Raw genomic sequence first — 18658 nt, forward strand, 5'->3', positions numbered from 1 at the left:
CTCAAAGGCCACACAGCTTTCCACAGTAAACTTTGTTCTTGAATTAGTTTCATTCTTTAAATTAATTACAGCACTAATAACACTGTCTGTTCCTCTTAACAGCAGAGCAACCATGTTCTGATAAAACGACAATGATTAGCCCTGACCAGTCTGACCTGATATATTTTAAAAGTAATGTAAAACAGTAATGTAAAAGTCTAATGTAAACATTTCAAAACTAAGTTTCTCCTTCATAGCTATAATTCCCAATTTCTTACTACTCATTTTCAAATATTGTTACAGCAGTTTTTTTGAGCACAATTCTGCTGGCTATAACAACCTGCTGTAATCTAAATGTACATATTGTCCAGTAATTTATATATTCAAGGATTCCCCAAATTGGTTTGGATTGTATCTAAGATGAACATCTTCCTAACCTGCAAAAATGTGTTATGCAGGAGGCATTTTTTACATACCCTGTACAGATGTCCCGAACTAAGTGACTCATGCACAGGAAGGAAGGAAGGAAGGAAGGAAGGAAGGAAGGAAGGAAGGAAGGAAGGAAGGAAGGAAGGAAGGAAGGAAGGAAGGAAGGAAGGAAAAGAAAGATCATTAAATTTCAGTGGCTGCAGTTGTCTTCTGCAATTGTACACAATACAAGTAATTGGTCCCCTTCATATCCTTTCTCAAAATAAAACATATATATATATATTTTATATATATAAAAACATGCTAATCTTCCTTCTTATTGCACCATATTTCTTTCTGATTAACCACTACACTCTGATCTAGAATATATAGAAGCTGCAGTTCAGTCTCCACATCTTCATTGGTTTTGTGTAAAGACTTGAAATTATATATATTTTCTTTCACTCAGAAATGGGCTTCTATTACCAACTTATCCTTCACAAATTGTAAAATAGCAAAGACTTAATCACTTTAAGTCCCAACAGAGTACTTGATATATAGAAAAACAAAATTATTTTGGTTACTCTGTCCTAATTGATGGGAAGTAAAAATTAAGCTGCACTGCTTCCTGAAACATTTGGTTAACTTGAATATACACAGTTTCAATAACCAAAACTTAAAGCAAATTTTTATGGTCTTTTTCTGTCTTGATTCATGTATTTTTGCATTATAGTTGACACAGCCTCCTGAACACAACATGCATTTTATCTGGCAGCCACTTGTCAAGCATTGGCACCTTTATTACCCAGGAGACTCTGCGACAATGACAAAGAGTTTTTGGATTAGTCAGTGTCACCAAGATAAGAGTAAAATTAAGAAACGATAAGTACAACATTAACACCATTAGGCATAGAAAGAATGAAATAACAAAAAAGAACAAAAAAAAAAAAAAAAAAAAAGTACAGAAACTCCTGAAAGCAAATGGCATTGCTCTTAATCAAACTGACAACTATAACACTAATTATCTTTGATTTACAGAGAGCTAAGGTATTTTGTGTTCAAGGACTTTTTAGAGATTAATCTTCTGTGTTTACTTCCCAGTAAATAAATTCTGTTTTTTTTCTTTCACTTCAAAGTTAAGAAGCCTGTTGTTTACTTCAAAGTTAAGAAGCCTGTTGTTTATTATACTGCCTCCTGACTTTTTGAAATTCTAGGCCGATTCTAGAAATAAAATGTTTCAAGTCTATGAGCAACCCACCAGAAGACAATAAACTATGTTTGAGACCTTCATCCTAATTTGTCTTTGAAATTTACCACTTTTAGATAAATATATCACATAAATTTATGCTATGAGCTGCAAATAAAAGTATCACAGTGATTTCAGTATATTGACCAGATCAACAATCCTGAATTCATAGTCAGCATGCCATATTTCACATAGAAGCTGTCATTTTTGATGTTGATCTAGCAGAGATTATTAAAAGTAGGACTGAGATTTTAGGTTATTCATAAAAGTTTCATAGACTAAAAATTATGTCTCATTCACATAACAGCAACTCCATTATTCTTTTTTTTTTCCAACATAAATGATCATGAAATCTCCATAGAAGATGGGAATTTTGGTAAGAGAGAAAAATATATAGCAAGAATAAGTCTCTGTTCAAGTAGAGAGTGCAAGAATTCTAAGACTAATGAGAATGTTTGAGAAAAGCTTAAGTGCTGCCATGGCTGCGTCTATGGGTTTACAGGAACAGGAATCTTCATGAATAACTAGAAGAATCATCCTGCAAAGGGGATATATGAATGAAAGATTTTTTAGCTGTACCTGGGTAGGCAAAGCCAGATACAGTGATATATTTTTCTCTCTTACCTCAAGGTCCTAAGATATCTCTTTATAGAGAGATGAAGAAAGTGAATAGGTGGGAAGCTAGTCCAGACTGAAGCCTTGCTATAAATTATGGAATGAGAATTAAAGCAATTATAACAGAAGTGACAAAATAAATAAATAAATAAATAGATAGATAGATACATGTAGATAAATAAATAAACGAATAAATAATGCCAGAGCTCCTAGTCTTTACAAATAAAAGGAACAGACCACTTATTACAAAATGTTGATAAACTAAGACAATTTCTAGGCAAGTCAAATGACAAATAAATAAATAAATAAATAAAATTTAAAAAAAAAAAATGAGTAGATTACATAAGGCTTATACATAAATACCGTATGCATATAGGCCAGGATACAAGCTGAGTACATTCAGGCCAGGATACCAACTGAAGCACATCTCACAGGTGACATTTAGGGTATAAAGAAATAGTACTTAATATATATTGTATATTATATAATATATTATGTATAAATTATATGTAAATTATATATAAATTAACGGTTACCTAACACAGAAGAAAAGCTATCAAATATAATTCCATGCTAAATGGAGTTTTTTAAAATCTTCCCAGACAGTTCCATAGAAAATATTCTTGACTTACAGTAAAGAAACATAAGTTGGAGATATGTTCAGAGATAAGTATGGAGATTGTTCAGATAGAAACAAAACATTTCAGACTGTTTGGGTACAATACCGTGAAAATTAAAGGAGGAGTGAATAAATATCAAGGAGTGAATAAATATTCAAAGACACCTTCAAGAAATAATGGCATTATCCTGGAAAACACTAGAGGTATATTACAGAATAGTTTGTTCATAAGAAATTGGAAAAATAACCTAAATAAAATACAATTCAATATGTACATGTGAATTATATTTTCTGGTGCAGTCAGCCACACAAAAGGTGAAAAATAAATAAAGAAGCAAGCAGTTCAGAATAAAAGGTTGTTGTTATTATCTGACCACAAGTTAAACACATCAATAACGACATAGTAAAAAAAGGCAAATATCATCTGAGAGTGCAAACAGCAGTGTAATTTACAAGTGCATGAAGTCAGCATGGATTGACACTTGAGAACTGGGTTCAGTTTTGCTGTTGCTCTTTAAAAAGAGTCCGTCACCTTCAGGAGACAGTCCTGAAGAGAGCAACAAGATTGATCGGAAGTCCAAAAAGCATGAGCTGTGGGGAAAGACTGACTGAACCAAGGAGTAGGTAAATTTAAGCAAGAGGAGAATCCTAAGTGAATACAAAATACTAGTCCTCAAAAGGTTAAAATACTGCTCCAACCAGGAAGAACATTACCTGTTTTCACTGTGCAGTGTGTCTATAGAAAGAAATAATAACTTTAAGTGGCAGAAAGAAACACCAGGAAACCATTCTAATAGTCACAGGGACAGCACATTTGAATAAATAAGCTATGGGTGATGTAGAATAGTAAGTACTAAAAAACTTGAAAAGCAACTTGGTTAAATAGCTAGTTTAATGTTGCTTTGCATCTGCAGGAAAGAGTAGATGAAACTTCAAAGTTTCTTTCAAAACAAAAATTCATTCATATAGAAAAATACAACAATATTATATAATTAATACATAATACAGAGACCTAAAGTAAAAGAGAACTCTCTTCTATCGGCTTGTTTGGCATATTAACCGTTTCAGACATTGAAATTATTATTTTTTTAATCTATTTCTTACTTCTCTCGATCTTCCCCGTATAGGCTGTGAATTTATGCCTAAAAGTAAGGGTTTGTATTTGTTCGTTTTTTCTATCAAGTGTAACATAACATGACCCCCTAACAGCCATGGTGCTGTCTCACTCTTAAACGTGCACATTGAACCTTTCAGCCAAACAACATTTCACTTTCTTGTAGCTTGATATATCACATCATCTATAGTGGTAAAATTGTTTCTGTGCTCACCCAAACATGTAAGATTCAAACTAATTTTTTCAGCAGTTCAAATAAACTGAGGATGTGACAATAAAATTACTCAGCAAAGATGAACTATCATTGTGATCAAGTGGAACAGTTTGATACCTGTTGAACTAAGTTACTGATGAAAAATGGACTTCTAATGTCCACTGTATCACAAGATGATAAAAACACACAAGACAAGCAAATGAAAGTTTTATTCAGGCTGTAAAAACAATGCTAAGTATTGTTTGTACAGACATAACTAAGTAACATATTTGGTGAGCTCCTGGAGAAACATCTCAAGGTTGTGTGCATCTTACATGCACTTTGAAAATAGATTATGTGACATTGACAGCTCCACAAGGAGGAAGAAAAGCTTGCTAGAAGTAAGGAAAATGTTCGCATATACACTATGAATTTAAAATGTGACCAATGAGCTTGTCTGGCTCCATTTTTTAGGTACCAGACTTGAAACCTCAGGAAAGTCTCACTGTACTGCAAGGTATTGATTATCTCCCCCGTAACGCAAGATTTTCTATGGAATCTTGAGTAGAGTAAGAAAAATTGCTTGAAAACTGGATAAAAATAATTCTTGGAGTAATGGAAATATAATGATGACCAGAGTATGATGATGTGTTTTTTATATTATTTAGAGAAATCAAATTTAATTTTGATGCTCATATGAAGGCAAACTTTTAAACAGTTTTGACAATCCAACATGTGTCAGAACTACAGAACTATGTTTTAGAACAAAAAAAAAAAAAAAAAAGAATTTCAGCAAAGTTTTTTTTTTTTAAACAAACTCTTTTTTGTTTTGAGAAAACATCTTAAACAGCTTAAAATCCATTTTTTATTTTAGCAATGTATCAGCCTTTTGGAGGTATAGAGTTGGAACAGGACTCAGAAATACTGAAACCAATAGATATCCATAGGGGGCTGTAGTAGATGCAGCTTGGTTGGTTCAGTCAGAACGGCTGCTCAAATAACACTTGGTGCTGAGCTGTGTATTAATCTTCTCTGTTAACAAGTTCTGCTTGCTAATGCTGAGCTGGTCAGACAGCCTCTACTTGTCCCTCCTAATTCCATCTTCATCATTTTCACTGAGACACAAATAAAATGGGGGTGAATTCTACGGTGAATGAATTCTAACACAAATATTGCAGCAAATTCTCCACCACCAGGACTCAATGAAAAAAGTAGAAAAAATATAAAGGTAAATGCATATACTAATGAGGTGATGCAGAGCAGTGGAAAGTATCTCTGTTGTTGTTGTCATTGTAACAAGTACAAAAATTGTCACCAAGGATTTTATCAGCCCACAGTAAAGAAATGTAACAAATTATTGTATAACTGATTCTTTTTGGTAGACTTTTTCTTTAGATGATATTGGCAAAAACATCAGATGCTGTATAAAGAATCATTACCTTCTGTTGAAATAAAAAGAGCAGTGATCTTGAATGGTATTACTAAGGTCTTTAATTATTTGCATACGTAATATATCACATTATACTCAATATTGGACAGAAAATTATAATTGCCTCATATTAAAATTATTCAAGTGAGTCAGCATTTGTCTGCTCACAGAACATAAAAATTGAATGAGAAAGTGGTTTCTCTTGAAATTATTCAACACAAGTTCCAAAATTTAACTGATGAGGAAAACTTTTCTGTGAACTTAAAAGACATTCAAGATGTTAGTAGATACTATCCTCCCCATGCTGAAGAATTTTATAGAGATCTTTAAATATTCATATTCAGAGGTCATAATGGTCAATTGTATTGAATATTTTTTCTAAAACATAAGAAAAATGAAGTATTAGAGATAATTAAGAATATGCTTTGATTAGTTATTATCTAACAATAATGTATGCACTACAAAATAAAGATGCTAAACAAATTATGATATAGTAATAAACACTTGTGAAAAGCTAAAATATGCACCATGCCAAACAATCACTGATAGTACTGAGAATCATGGGAAAATATTTTCTGAATTCACAAGGCTAACAAGAAACACCTTGTGTCTCTAATACATCTACACTACTCCCTCCAAGGCGCTAGAAAATTTGTGTTTGTCCTGAACAAATTTTAATGCAGCAGATCTTAGTAAACAACCTCACTGTCTCTAAGTGATTATTTTTTTTTCAGTTGCTCCAAAGAGAAAATTGCCTATATCTCAAATTATAAAGAGCATAGAATATCCCTTTTAATATACATGCATCAAAGGATGTGAAACGATTGGAGAGTGTCCAGAGAAGGGCTACAAAGATGGTTAAGGGCCTAGAGGGGAAGACGTATGAGGAGCAACTGAGGTCACTAGGCCTGTTCAGCCCGGAAAAGAAGAGGCTGAGGGGAGACCTCATTGTTGTGTACAGCTTCTTCACCACGGGGAGTGGAGGGGCAGGCTGAAAATCAGGTTGATTTTCACGCATGGGTTCTATGCTGCCGTCTGTTTTACGGCCATGCCTAGGTCCCATGCTGCATTCTGGAATATGGGCACGCCTCTGCTTACCATGGCTGTCTGCCTGATGTGTCTGCTGTCATGCCATGCCACCAACAGGAAGACCTAGGCCCCCTGTAGCTGTGTCTTGGGCTGGGCAGCCTGTTCCCCGCATTGTTGCGGCGCCAATAGCACTGCCTGTAAGTGTCTGTAGGCTGCACACCAGAGGTCCCTCAGGCACTGGTGTCTGTTGTGCCGCAGGTGTGATCCCTCTGCCCATGACACTTCTCATTTTCATTAAGTGCCATCCTTCTTGGTCCTTCCTTGGACTGCATCACCGTCCTCTCACACTGAGGAGGCCTGCAGCTTGCCTTGCTGCTTCTGGACTTCTTTGTGCCGCAGAAGCTGGCTCTCAGAGTGTCTAGAAGTTCAGTGAATGGTGGGCCAGCTGCAGGGGGCCTGTTTTATAGGGTCCACAGCAAAGGCGGGACAGTGGTAGTCATTGTGACCTCAGCAAGCCTCTGTGATGGAGTGGCTCACATGTGGCCAAAGGCAGCTTTGTTGAGAGTGGCCTGGAAGATTCCCTCACGTGGAAGTAGGAGGAGGCATGCGGGGGGCTAAGGGTCACTTTTCTGGGGCTGGCTGCCCCGGGCCATTTGGCTTGCCAGAGAGAAAGGCTGCACCTCGGCCACAGGGACTGCCCTCCACCTCCCATCCTGTGCCCTGGGTTTATTTTTAACACCGGTTTTTAGGTAATTTCATTCTATTCTTTACGGAAAAGAACAGAAACAAGGTGCATCTTTGGCCCTAATTCCCATGTGTGCTTTGTGCTCTGAGTGAGGAATTTCTTCCTCATGTCACATCTAATCTAAATCTGCCCTCCATTTGTTCAAAGCCATTATTGCTTGTTCCATTGCTACACTCCCTGATAGAGTCCTTCTCTAGCTTTCTTTTAGGCCACTTTTATGGGTTAATTTAGGTGGCAAAACTGCAGGAACTTGCAAATTGCAGCCTTATCTACCTTGTTCCACATGTTCCACATGGCCTTTTCCAGCTCAGGTTCTAGTCTCTCATCAGCGTAACATAGAATCATAGAAACATTAAGGCTGGAAAACACCTCCAAGATCATCTGGTCTAACCACCCCACTACCACCAATGTCACCCACTAAACCATGTCCCTAAGCACCACATCCAACCTTTCCTTGGTTACTAAGATGGTGAAGGGCCTAGACAGGAAGACATATGAGGAGTGGCTGAGGTCACTAGGCCTGTACAGACTGGAAAAGAGGAGGCTTAGGGGAGACCTCATCATGGCCTACAGCTTCCTTACAAGGGGGAGTGGAGGGACAGGAACCGACCTATTCTCTTTAGTGACCAGCGATAGGACCCGAGGGAATGATGGCAAGCTGCGACAGGGGAGGTTCAGGCTGGATATCAAGAAGAGGTTCTTCACTGAGAGGGCTGTCGCACACTGGAACAGGCTCCCCAGGAAAGTAGTCACGGCACCAAGGCTGTCAGAATTCAAGAAGCGTTTGGACTGTGCACTTATTGAGTCCAAACGCTGAGCCAGGATTTGGACTCAATGATTCTTAATGATCCCAAGCAGATTAAATAATCATACAGCAGATGAAGTGAGGATTTGCAAATTCAGAGAAAGGAAGTCTAAATAACAGATATTTACTATGTTTTGCTTTCTTTAAGGATGAACATGGATTAATTTATTTTGGCTTTTGATATATTCAAACTTATAACTCACAGTGCATGGGTAATACTGCTGACAAGATGTATGACAAAATAACAAACTATACATTAGAAGAGGTATGTAATATTAAACAGAAATTTTCTTCCAGATCTAAAAGCAGCCAGATAGTGTCACACAGGGCATGCCAAACTAAAAGGTTTCTGAAGTCACCGATAATTTAAATGACAATGACAGCATATTTTAAGGAAAGCCTTGCAGGTTCAAGTATTTAAATCTTTATTAAAAAAAAAAAAAAAAATGTAGAAATTCCTACAGGATTCTCTCTTTCTAAACATGCTAAAGTGATTTAGATTATCTAGACTAATTAAATCAGTTAAATAAACTGAACCCAAATGACACTACAGAATAAAAGATCTTCACTAGCAAGAAACATAAAGAGATGACTTCTTTTCAAATTGAAAGAGAAATGTAGAAATGTTTGTTGTTGGGATGTAGCTCAAAACAGTCCTGGCCAACAAATAGATTTTAAATACTGGAAATAATGATTTATATTCATATTTTCTACATTAAAACAAGATAGGTATAAGTTCTTTTTAAATATATTACAAAGCCCTGAATTAACTTGCACCCCAAATTTTTTTTCCATTCTACCTGTGAATGTATTATGTACAACAAAAGCACAATTCAAAGAAATCCAGGTTGACTGGAAAGGATGATGAGAGCAGGCTGACTTGGGAGAACAGAAACTAAGCAAGGGGTTGCGATGAGCAGAAGCAGGAATTTGATAGGAAACGCATGAAGTCATAGTTACCATGCGAGGCCCGTACAGCAAAAACAGAGAAAGAAAGGATCTGGAAGAAAATCTGTGCTGGTGCAGGCACTGGGAAAGGAAAGTAGATATTGTAATTTTATCAGACGTGATCTTTTCTGTTTGTGTTTTTGTGTGCCTGCGTGATTGGAAAGTGTCATGAATTTGGAAAGCTCTGAATGCATTTTGCAACCTTAGGAAGGAATTGTTACAAAGTGATGTCAATGTTCCTAATCTCCTCTTTCCTTCACTTATCATTATATATATTAAAATATATCATAACTGCTAGAAAAATAAAGTACATTTTCCAACAAAACCTTATGTGTTGGGAACATATGAAAAAAAGAGAATAAATTATACTAACTTCCACAGTTATATTCTTTGCTGAGCTAATCCTCCTTACTAGGGATGAGGAAAATACTTTTTCTTTCCATTAAACTTATTAACACTCTTCTTCCATATAAAAAATAAAATTAATAAAAATACACTAAATTTGCAGACAGAAAATCAATTTTGCAGTAATCTCTAGCCAATATTCTCAAAGCCTTTATGTTTTTTTGTTTTGTTTTGTTTTGCCAGAAATGTAATTTTTCCCATAAACTCTCATTGTTAAGAATTTAATTTTTGTTTCATCTTTGTTTAAATGAGATTAAAACAGAAAATGTTTCCTTATTGTGCAGATCTATCATGTTTTGCACTAAGAAGTTTCTATTTGTGTTTGTTATTGTGTCAGCTTTATTCATTGTAGTATAATTATCAGCATTGAAAATAGTCTGTAATGAAAATAATAGAAATAAATAGATTATTTCATATTTAATACAGCTTTAAAGTCAACATGGGAAAACATTGAAAGTTTTCATAAAAAATACTTAACTCCTCTACAATACACACAATATATCATGTACATGAAGGTATATTTGTAGCTGCTAACCATAAACATGATGTACTCCATGTAAGAGGAAATCCTGCTTGCAGCATATATTCTTTTTGACAGAGCATGATCTGGGCAGACTCGTGATTATTTACTGAAAATTTCTTGAGACATTCTAAAAATTATAATTTTTTACTTGCTTGTTTTGTGGATGTTGGTTTAATTATAAAGTTTTTTTAAACACACAAAAATATTAATCAGGCCTCTTGTTTGTGACATGGCTACAGTAAATATAGACCTCTATCGAATTCCACAGAAGAGAGGAGACATTAAAACCAGGCTGAGTAGAATATGTTCTGCAGGCTAACCAGAAATGTTTGGATGTCACTCTTGCCAGTCTGAATAGCAATTATATGCATGTCACAAGCAGTGTGGAAGACAACAGTGCTGGTATTTTTGTTCAGCACATATAGTACCTATTTATCTGTCCTACACTGGACATTTTTTTTATTTTTATGTTTTTTATGTTGGAAGTTCCATTAAAAAACAAAGGCAAAGCATTTTGTATTCTGCTATTTGATGTGATACATCAAACAGTGGCCAGACCTTCTCAAGGAAAATGATATGAAAGTTGCTTCAGTTAAATCAATAAGCTGAGTATATCTGGGTTTCTCATCCATCATTTTCTGTGGATAATAGTCTATAGAACTAGCAAACTGATATATAGATTAAGATCTTCACTTTTATAAATAATAATATAGATTCTTATTTTCACGATTCAAATTCAGCCTACAAAATAAAATTTATCTCATCTTGGTTTAGTCTTATGATTCAGTGTTGTTTCGGGACTGTCCTGTCTTCAGTCATTTTTCCCCTTAAGCTGCCTTTATGGAATTCCACAGAAATGAAAGTACTTAAAAAAATATATTGTGAACATATTTTGTAACTCAAATTGGTTTTCAAGCATACAACTATTCTGTACAATAACACGGAAAAAATAATTAAACAGCTGACCTACAGAATAACTTCTGTGCAAAAGTTTTTAAACATTCTCTGGGTTTCTTCTGTGTAGAAGATAGAATACAATAATATTTGGTGTACAATACTAGATTTTCCCTATCGTGTGTAGAAAGATGGCATTCTTCAATGTGTTTTGAAATACAGACCACCTCTTTGTTCTCTCCTTTGACTGTTCACAGTAGTCCTGAAGAAAACCAGTATTTGATAAGCACCAAGTCCAGCCATCACTTCTCCAGTCATCACTTTCTGTTCACACCGACTAAATAACACCTCACTGAGGACAAAAGGAGAAACAAAGTATTCCATATGTATTTGTAATGCATTTTCAGGTATTTCACAGACATATTGTGGGTGTCTGAAAGGACAGTATTAAGAATTCTTAATGAAAGCTTATTCAAAATCAAATAGTGCATTTTGCATTTTCAGGTATCTAATTATTCAAAGATGAATCTTACTACAGTTAGGTAGCCTTGATGTGCATTGATATAGCTGAATTTTAATTCTATCTTTTTTAGTAAAATGTCAGACACACAGTAAGTTTAAATAAAAAAATAATAAAAAATAAAAATAAATAAATACATTAAAAAGACCTTTGTGTTCTGGGGATCATAACCTTTGCCTTCTTTACTTTCACTTCATAATTGTACCCCAAGCTGTACAATACACAGCCTGGCTGAATTCTTGTGACTTTCCATACAAATAAAGATTCAGTTTCTTTACAGCTTGTTTAAACAATTTTCCTTCTATTTGATTGTCCTAATAAGTAGCATTGGAAAACTACCAAGGGAAAGAGTTTGGAAAAATGTATTTCATTTTACTAACTGCCATGTCATGGAGATTAAAGTTTAAAAATAATCTATGTTGATTTACAGCTCTAGCTAAAATTCTTGATTTAGGACAATTGATGAATTTGGAGGTTAAATAAATATATTCTCTTAATCTCTTTATCCACATTGCCTGTGTGTTATGGAACCTGATTTCTATTGGAGAGAAGTCTCAGAAGGAGTATACTTTTTTTTTTTCTTGTATGTGTGTGTGTTTCCATACAAACACATTTTTTAGTGATTTAGCTACCACCTAAACAAATCTGCTTCAAATATCTGTACCTCAAACACTATCACTAAAGCATAAAAAATGTTACCACAGATTTGTTAGGTGCATACACTGTTGACTGTACTGGTGATTTGGTATTTTCATTGTAGAAAACAGTAGCCAGTCAGCTGTGTATTACCAGAATGAATAAAATGCATGAAGGAATGAGTACATATTATTAAGTGAAGCACTGTCATGCTTCACAGGCCTTGTTCTGCATATCTCAACTTTCCGGCTGCTGTGAGTGAACACACTGTGACCTGGCAAGGAAATCATCAGACAGCTATTTGTTGTAGTGGCCACTGTGTGCAGACTACGAAACAGGTTGTTTCCCTCATAGAAAGAGTTGACAAAAAAGTGGAAAAACATAGCAAATAATTTAAAATGTTTCCAGAGTTGCCTCATAATAGCATGCTGTATAAACAAGGCTGCAATAACCTGCAGATACCTGGCTTCCTGAGGCATATTTGAGAGTAGCCCTGCAAAGAAGGACTTGGGGGTACTGGTGGATGAGAAGTTCAACCTGAGTCAGCAATGTATGCTTGCATCCCAGAAATCCAACTGTATCCTGGGCTGCATCAACAGAAGTGTGGCCAGGAGACTGCGGCAGGGGATTCTCCTCTAATGTGCTCTTTTGAGACACTACCTGGAGTGTTGTGTTCAGCTCTGAGGCCCCTGGCATAAGACATGGACCTGTTAAAGCAAGTCCAGAGGAGGGACACAAAGATGAGCAGCAAGCTGGAGCACCTCTTCTATGAAGACAAGCTGAGACCTGGGAACATTCAGCCTGGAGAAGAGAAGGATCCAGGGAGACCTTACCAGTGGCCTTTCAGTGCCTAAAGGAGGCCTACAGGAAAGCTGGGGAGGGACTAGAAGAGTTTGTAGTGACAGGACAAGGGAATTAAACTAAAAGAGGAGAGATTTATATTAGATATAAAGAAGAAATTATTTACTCTGAGGATGGTGAGACACTAGAATACATTGCCCAGAGAAGTCATGGATACACCATCCCTGGAAATGTTCAAGGCCAGGTTGGATGGGGCATTGAGGAACCTGATCTAATGGGAGGTGTCCCTGCCCAGGGCAGGGGTGTTGGAACTGGATGGTCTTTAAGGTTTCTTCCAACTCAAACTGCCATATGATTCTATGACATATTCAACTTCTACTGAAGTAAACAGGATGTAAACACAAGGTCAATTATTACTGAATAATAAAAATGTTAATATCAGGATAGTACTGAAGACTATGAATAAGACTGAATAAGAACAAATAGTTTGCATATGGAAGATACTTCAGGAAGAGAGGTGGAATGTCTGTGTGCTGTTCACTGGTGAGCTGAAAGCTCTTTAGTGATATCAAAGGAAAGGATGGAGAAAAATTAACCCAAGATTCCTGATTACATCAAATCACATCACTTCAAAAGGACTCATCACCTTTCCAAAAAGACTAAGAGCAGTCAATCTGTTGAAACAACTCTACATAAAAAGACTAACACCAACAGCAAATGCTGAATATTACAGCATTTCCTCCCTTATGAAGTTATCTTCATGCCTGTAAAGTTTCAACTGCCTCACACAAAGAATAATTATATCTTATGTAATAATAGATCAGGGCAGTATGTCACTCAAGGACACTGATTTATTGAGTTTGAATCTTACCAGCTGGGGAGAAAGTCAGCATAGAAAGCAGCTTCAGTGAGGTTGACCATTCACTGAAAGAGTGGCTGCCTATGAGAAAGGGAAAGGAGGAAAACAGAAAAGTAAAACTGATGAAGACTGGATTCAGAAATTTGTTATTTTGCAATTTGTATTAGGAAGGTCTAAGAAAAAAGAAAATGAAAGAAAGAAAGAAAGAAAGAAAGAAAGAAAGAAAGAAAGAAAGAAAGAAAGAAAGAAAGAAAGAAAGAAAGAAAGAAAGAAAGAAAGAAAGAAAGAAAGAAAGAAAGAAAGAAAAGAAAGAAACTTATTAGAGAAAGCTGGCATTTCCTCAAAGAGATGAAACAACTGGTACACTCCCAGTGCAGAGAAAAGCATTGGGCCATGACTATGACCTCAGCTACAGGAATGGAAGAATGCTAAAGTGGAAATTGGGTTAGGTTATGAAAGACATGTAGAAATAAGTAGAATGCGTAGATGTTAAGTCAGAAAAGCTATAACATGACCTGCAAGTGACAATAAAGAAAACAAGAAATAGTGTGTGTGTGCGTGTGAAAGAGAGAGAGAAAGAGAGAGAGAGAGAATCCCTTGTAGCATTGTAGCATCAGGGACAGAACATTAAATAATGTAAAACTAAACAGTTGATGATGAGCCAAAGTATTCAAGGCATTCTGTCTGTCTTCGGTAGATAGTGGAATAGCACAATTTAGTGGAGTAGCACAATTTAATATCAGCATCAAAGGTAAAAAATAACACAATTGGGAAGGAGCAAGTCAGTGAGACTCTTAAAAAATATATAAATTTTATTAAGTTACCAAAGCCAGGAAAGTTTCTTTCTAAATAGTTGAAAATTTGTCCAAGTTACTCTTAACACCATTATGTATGTGTGAATTCATGAAGGAAACAGAGGTACTAGAGAGTGGAATGAGGCAAGTTGGTGCACATAACTAAAATAAAAAATGATATATAATTAAAATGAGGGAAAAAGTATATATGGAAGAAAAAAGAAAAAAAAAAAAAGTAGCAATTACTAAGGATCTGTGAAAAGTAAGTTATCTTAAACCAAGCTAACGAGTCTATCATGGGACAGCATGACTTGTGAATAGAGAAGAAAGAGTAATTGTCATTTATGATGACTTTTAATACAGTTGGATATAACATTTTTGCAAGCAATATAGTGAAGTATGCCCTAAATGAAAGGTGAGTAGCAAAGTGGCTGAATAATCTTACCAAAGAAAATATTAATTAATGGTTGTATTTTAAATAAAAGGATGCTGAACTGCACTCTTGCAGAGGCTAGTTTTCTGGCTAGATCTAGTTTTCTTCAGTTTTCTTCAGTATTTTCATTAAAACCGAAATGAAGAAAAGGAGCACATTTCTATAGCATGTACATTATAAGAAGCTGAAGAGTATGATAAGCTTGCTGGGGAATGTAATTAAAATTTTAATAAGAAAATAGTACCTGGAAAAATATTTGATTCAATAGGAGGAAAGGGAAAGTTATAGTAGCTGATTTAATTTACAAATTGGGCAGGAGTAATAAACTATCAAAATACAGGGTGGGTTAATGGAAAACAGGCAGTAATAATCATAATAATAATAACAAAAGATATCTGATAATTGATATTAATTTTATACTATATAGAAGTAAAAAAATATAATTGCAAAAAAAGGTAAACCTCATTCCAAGAAGTAAACAGAGTTCTATACACAAGACAAATGTAATAATTCTTCCACTCCACAGCACTGGAAAGTTTCAGCTGCAACTTCCCTATTTAGTTAAGAAGTTACTGGACTCTCTTGCAAAATATAGGACAACTGAAAAGAGGACAGCAATGGAAAAAGAGGTGCACAGTTAAATCAGCTGAGGTCATTTAGCCTAAAGAAGAAAATTTTAGGAGCATAATACGGCATAATACTGATATTCTAAAGCATAAAAGGTTGTTACAAAGAAGGGGAGAATAATCTGTTCTCCATGAGATAATGAACATGAATTGCTCAGGGAGATTACTATGATTTTATGATAAAGGTTTGTGAAGTATCAGAATAGATCATGTGAAAAGCTGTGAAGGCTCCATCAGTGACTGCCACTAAAACTGAATTAAAGAAAGGTCTCAGGATTAAAACACATCCTTGATACTTCCTCAGAGCCACTAGGCCTGCTACATGACGTCTTTTGGTTTTCTTTTTCCACGGACATTTTCCAAATTTCCAAATTTCTCCAAATTTGCCAAAATCTCCCTTCAGTCCAAATAATCTGCAGGTGCCTGGTGTCTCCTTTTTAGTTCTTGATTAGCTACCTCTTTGTCTCCAATTTAAAGTTATTTGAAAAGGTGCTAACCAGCAACAGGACCTTCCGGCTCAATTGTTGTAGGAAATGACAGAATTCAAATCCTGGAGCAAGCAATTGAGGTATTTAGAATTCCAGAGATGCTTACATAACTCTTCCAGATAGTGCAACAAACGTCAACATGGACCATCCAGACATCCTCATTAACAGATCTGCCTCTCATATATCCTCCATCAGTGCCTGGGGATATATGCGTTCAAAGCAGCTATGTCATATCTCACCAGTGGCATCCTAATGTCTTTCAAGTATCTCAAATGCATGCTGACCAGACCATATCAAAAACACTTCCTTTCCTGCAGTTTCTTTTGACATTCTTTTTTTTTCCCAACATCTCCATCTCTGATTCTTTTACCTTCGTCACTTCTTTCAGATATTCTTTTCCCTTTTCCTGTATGCAAGAAAAAAAAAGCTATTCTAGATTTTTATTCTTTCTTTTAACATTTCCCATAATTCTTACACATATAATACCCAGATGCTGAATAAGTGAATAATCAGTAACAACCAAGTACGAGATACAGTAAGAAATTCATTTTCCTTTTAGACTCACACTATTGGTTCACAAATACCTGGAGAAATCATGAATTTTGATGAAATTACCTACCACTGAATAACATATAACTATTTTATTAATTTCTAGTTTAAAAACTGGGGGGAAAAGATAATAAAATCATAAAGTTTTTTAACAGTAGTAAAAGATTAATACTTCAGTTTTCATTTTAGCTTTCTCAGAATAAAATATTTCGTCTTTATTTTGAAACAACTTCTAGTTCTACTTTGAATACCTTAATTCCATTAATAACCAGAAAGCATAACAAATCTACATTGAAATAAAACATTACAAATAACCTTAACTCTGTCACAGTACCAAATTTACATCTTTCCTCTCTGCTTTTCTATATTTTCTTGTGTTCACTTCTGTTTTCTCAGCAGTGTATATCAGTACCATAACACTGTCTTTCAAAGCTTTCTTGAATGAATATAACAGAAAACATTACTGCATTAGTCAGTATTTAATAAGCCTATGTCTCAATACTGTTATTAATTCCATAGGCAATATCTGCATTACTAAGCAATTTGATGCTACAGAAGCAGAACAGTAGATCCAAGCAGGTTTTTCTTGGGCTTTCTCTCAACTCTAGTAGGTGTAATTCATAGGTTTTGCTTTGGAATAAATTTAATATCGTCTGTTAAAACCATTATAAGTAGGAGCAAATGATTTTTTTTATTTTTTTTTTCCTGAAATCCACAGCTTGCAAAACAAAATCTATCTTAAAATGAATGACCTGGGAGAGATTATGCCAATCTGAAACAAAACCAATTGAATGCAGATGCATGAAAACTCTCCCTAGAGATGAGACACTTGGCTATTGACGTTTTACTTCTCTTAAGAGGGTATTTGCATTTATTGTGAAGATCCTATACTATGTCATTTTTGGTTTGGGGAAAAGGGGAAATCCTAATTGCATGAGCTGTGGTTAATTCTAAAACTTATAATTTCTAAAAATGGTTGTCTTTCCTCCATATTCAAGCATTCATTTTGATCCTAAATTTATTCTTTCATATCAAGCACTGTATTGCCAGCAATGCTAGGTGGGACATTTGGTTTCTTGAGCTCAATTTTTTTCAACCTGGAAAGTCCATTGATAACTGAATTTCATAATCCTGAAAAAGAAAAAAAAAAAAAAAAAAAAAAAAAAAAAAAAAAAAAAAAAAAAGTTGAACACTGCACCATTTTGTCCCAAAAAATGTGGAGAGGAACAGGTCTAAAAACCAGGAAATGCACAGTAAAAACATGATCATGGTTTCCAGGACAGTCTAGCGGTGCTCACTATGTGCATTTCTCAAAGTGCTCACAATGCTAGCCACACCAAAACCTGCAGCAATAAATCATTATTTCCATCATTTTGGAGGGGGACTCAAGAAACTCTTATAAGCAGTTTCACTAACAGTTTCATGGAAATTGACATTTGTTTTCAGAAATTTCTTCAATCGCTGTGAGTATCTCATCTTCCCCACTTATTGTATGCTGCTTTTAAGGGGTAAAAGATGGCAAAATCTTACCTTTAATTGAGAGGCAAGAAGGCATGACTGCAGACAAAGAACTGAAGGGCCCCAAATAGTGGACATCTTCCACTTTCAACAGTGCAATCTTATATGAAGTACAAGAAGAAAATTTATAAACAAGGAAATGAAAGTTTGGAGTAATAACACAAATAGGGTAAGAAAATAAAAGTTATCACATTGTGCTGCTAACTAGCTGATATGGTGATTTCATCAGGCCATTCTAGACCAAGCACATCTACATTTTGTAGTCCAACTGTAAAAGGAATATTGATTTGTTTCAGAAGATTTATCTTACCAGCCCTAATTTACTGCTGGCTACCTCTTTAAAGCTTGCACACATATTTCAGTATTGGAGCAGGGCTGCTTCATGAAGGTGTGAGGATAAGGAAAGCTACTTTGCTTTAACCTTTAAACTCAGTATCAGAATCATAACCCCAGAATGTTCACAGCCAAGATGTGTGCTACTG

This window comes from Netta rufina (genome assembly GCF_964035555.1).
Source record: "Netta rufina genome assembly, chromosome: 3".
NCBI classification, from domain to species: domain Eukaryota; kingdom Metazoa; phylum Chordata; class Aves; order Anseriformes; family Anatidae; genus Netta; species Netta rufina.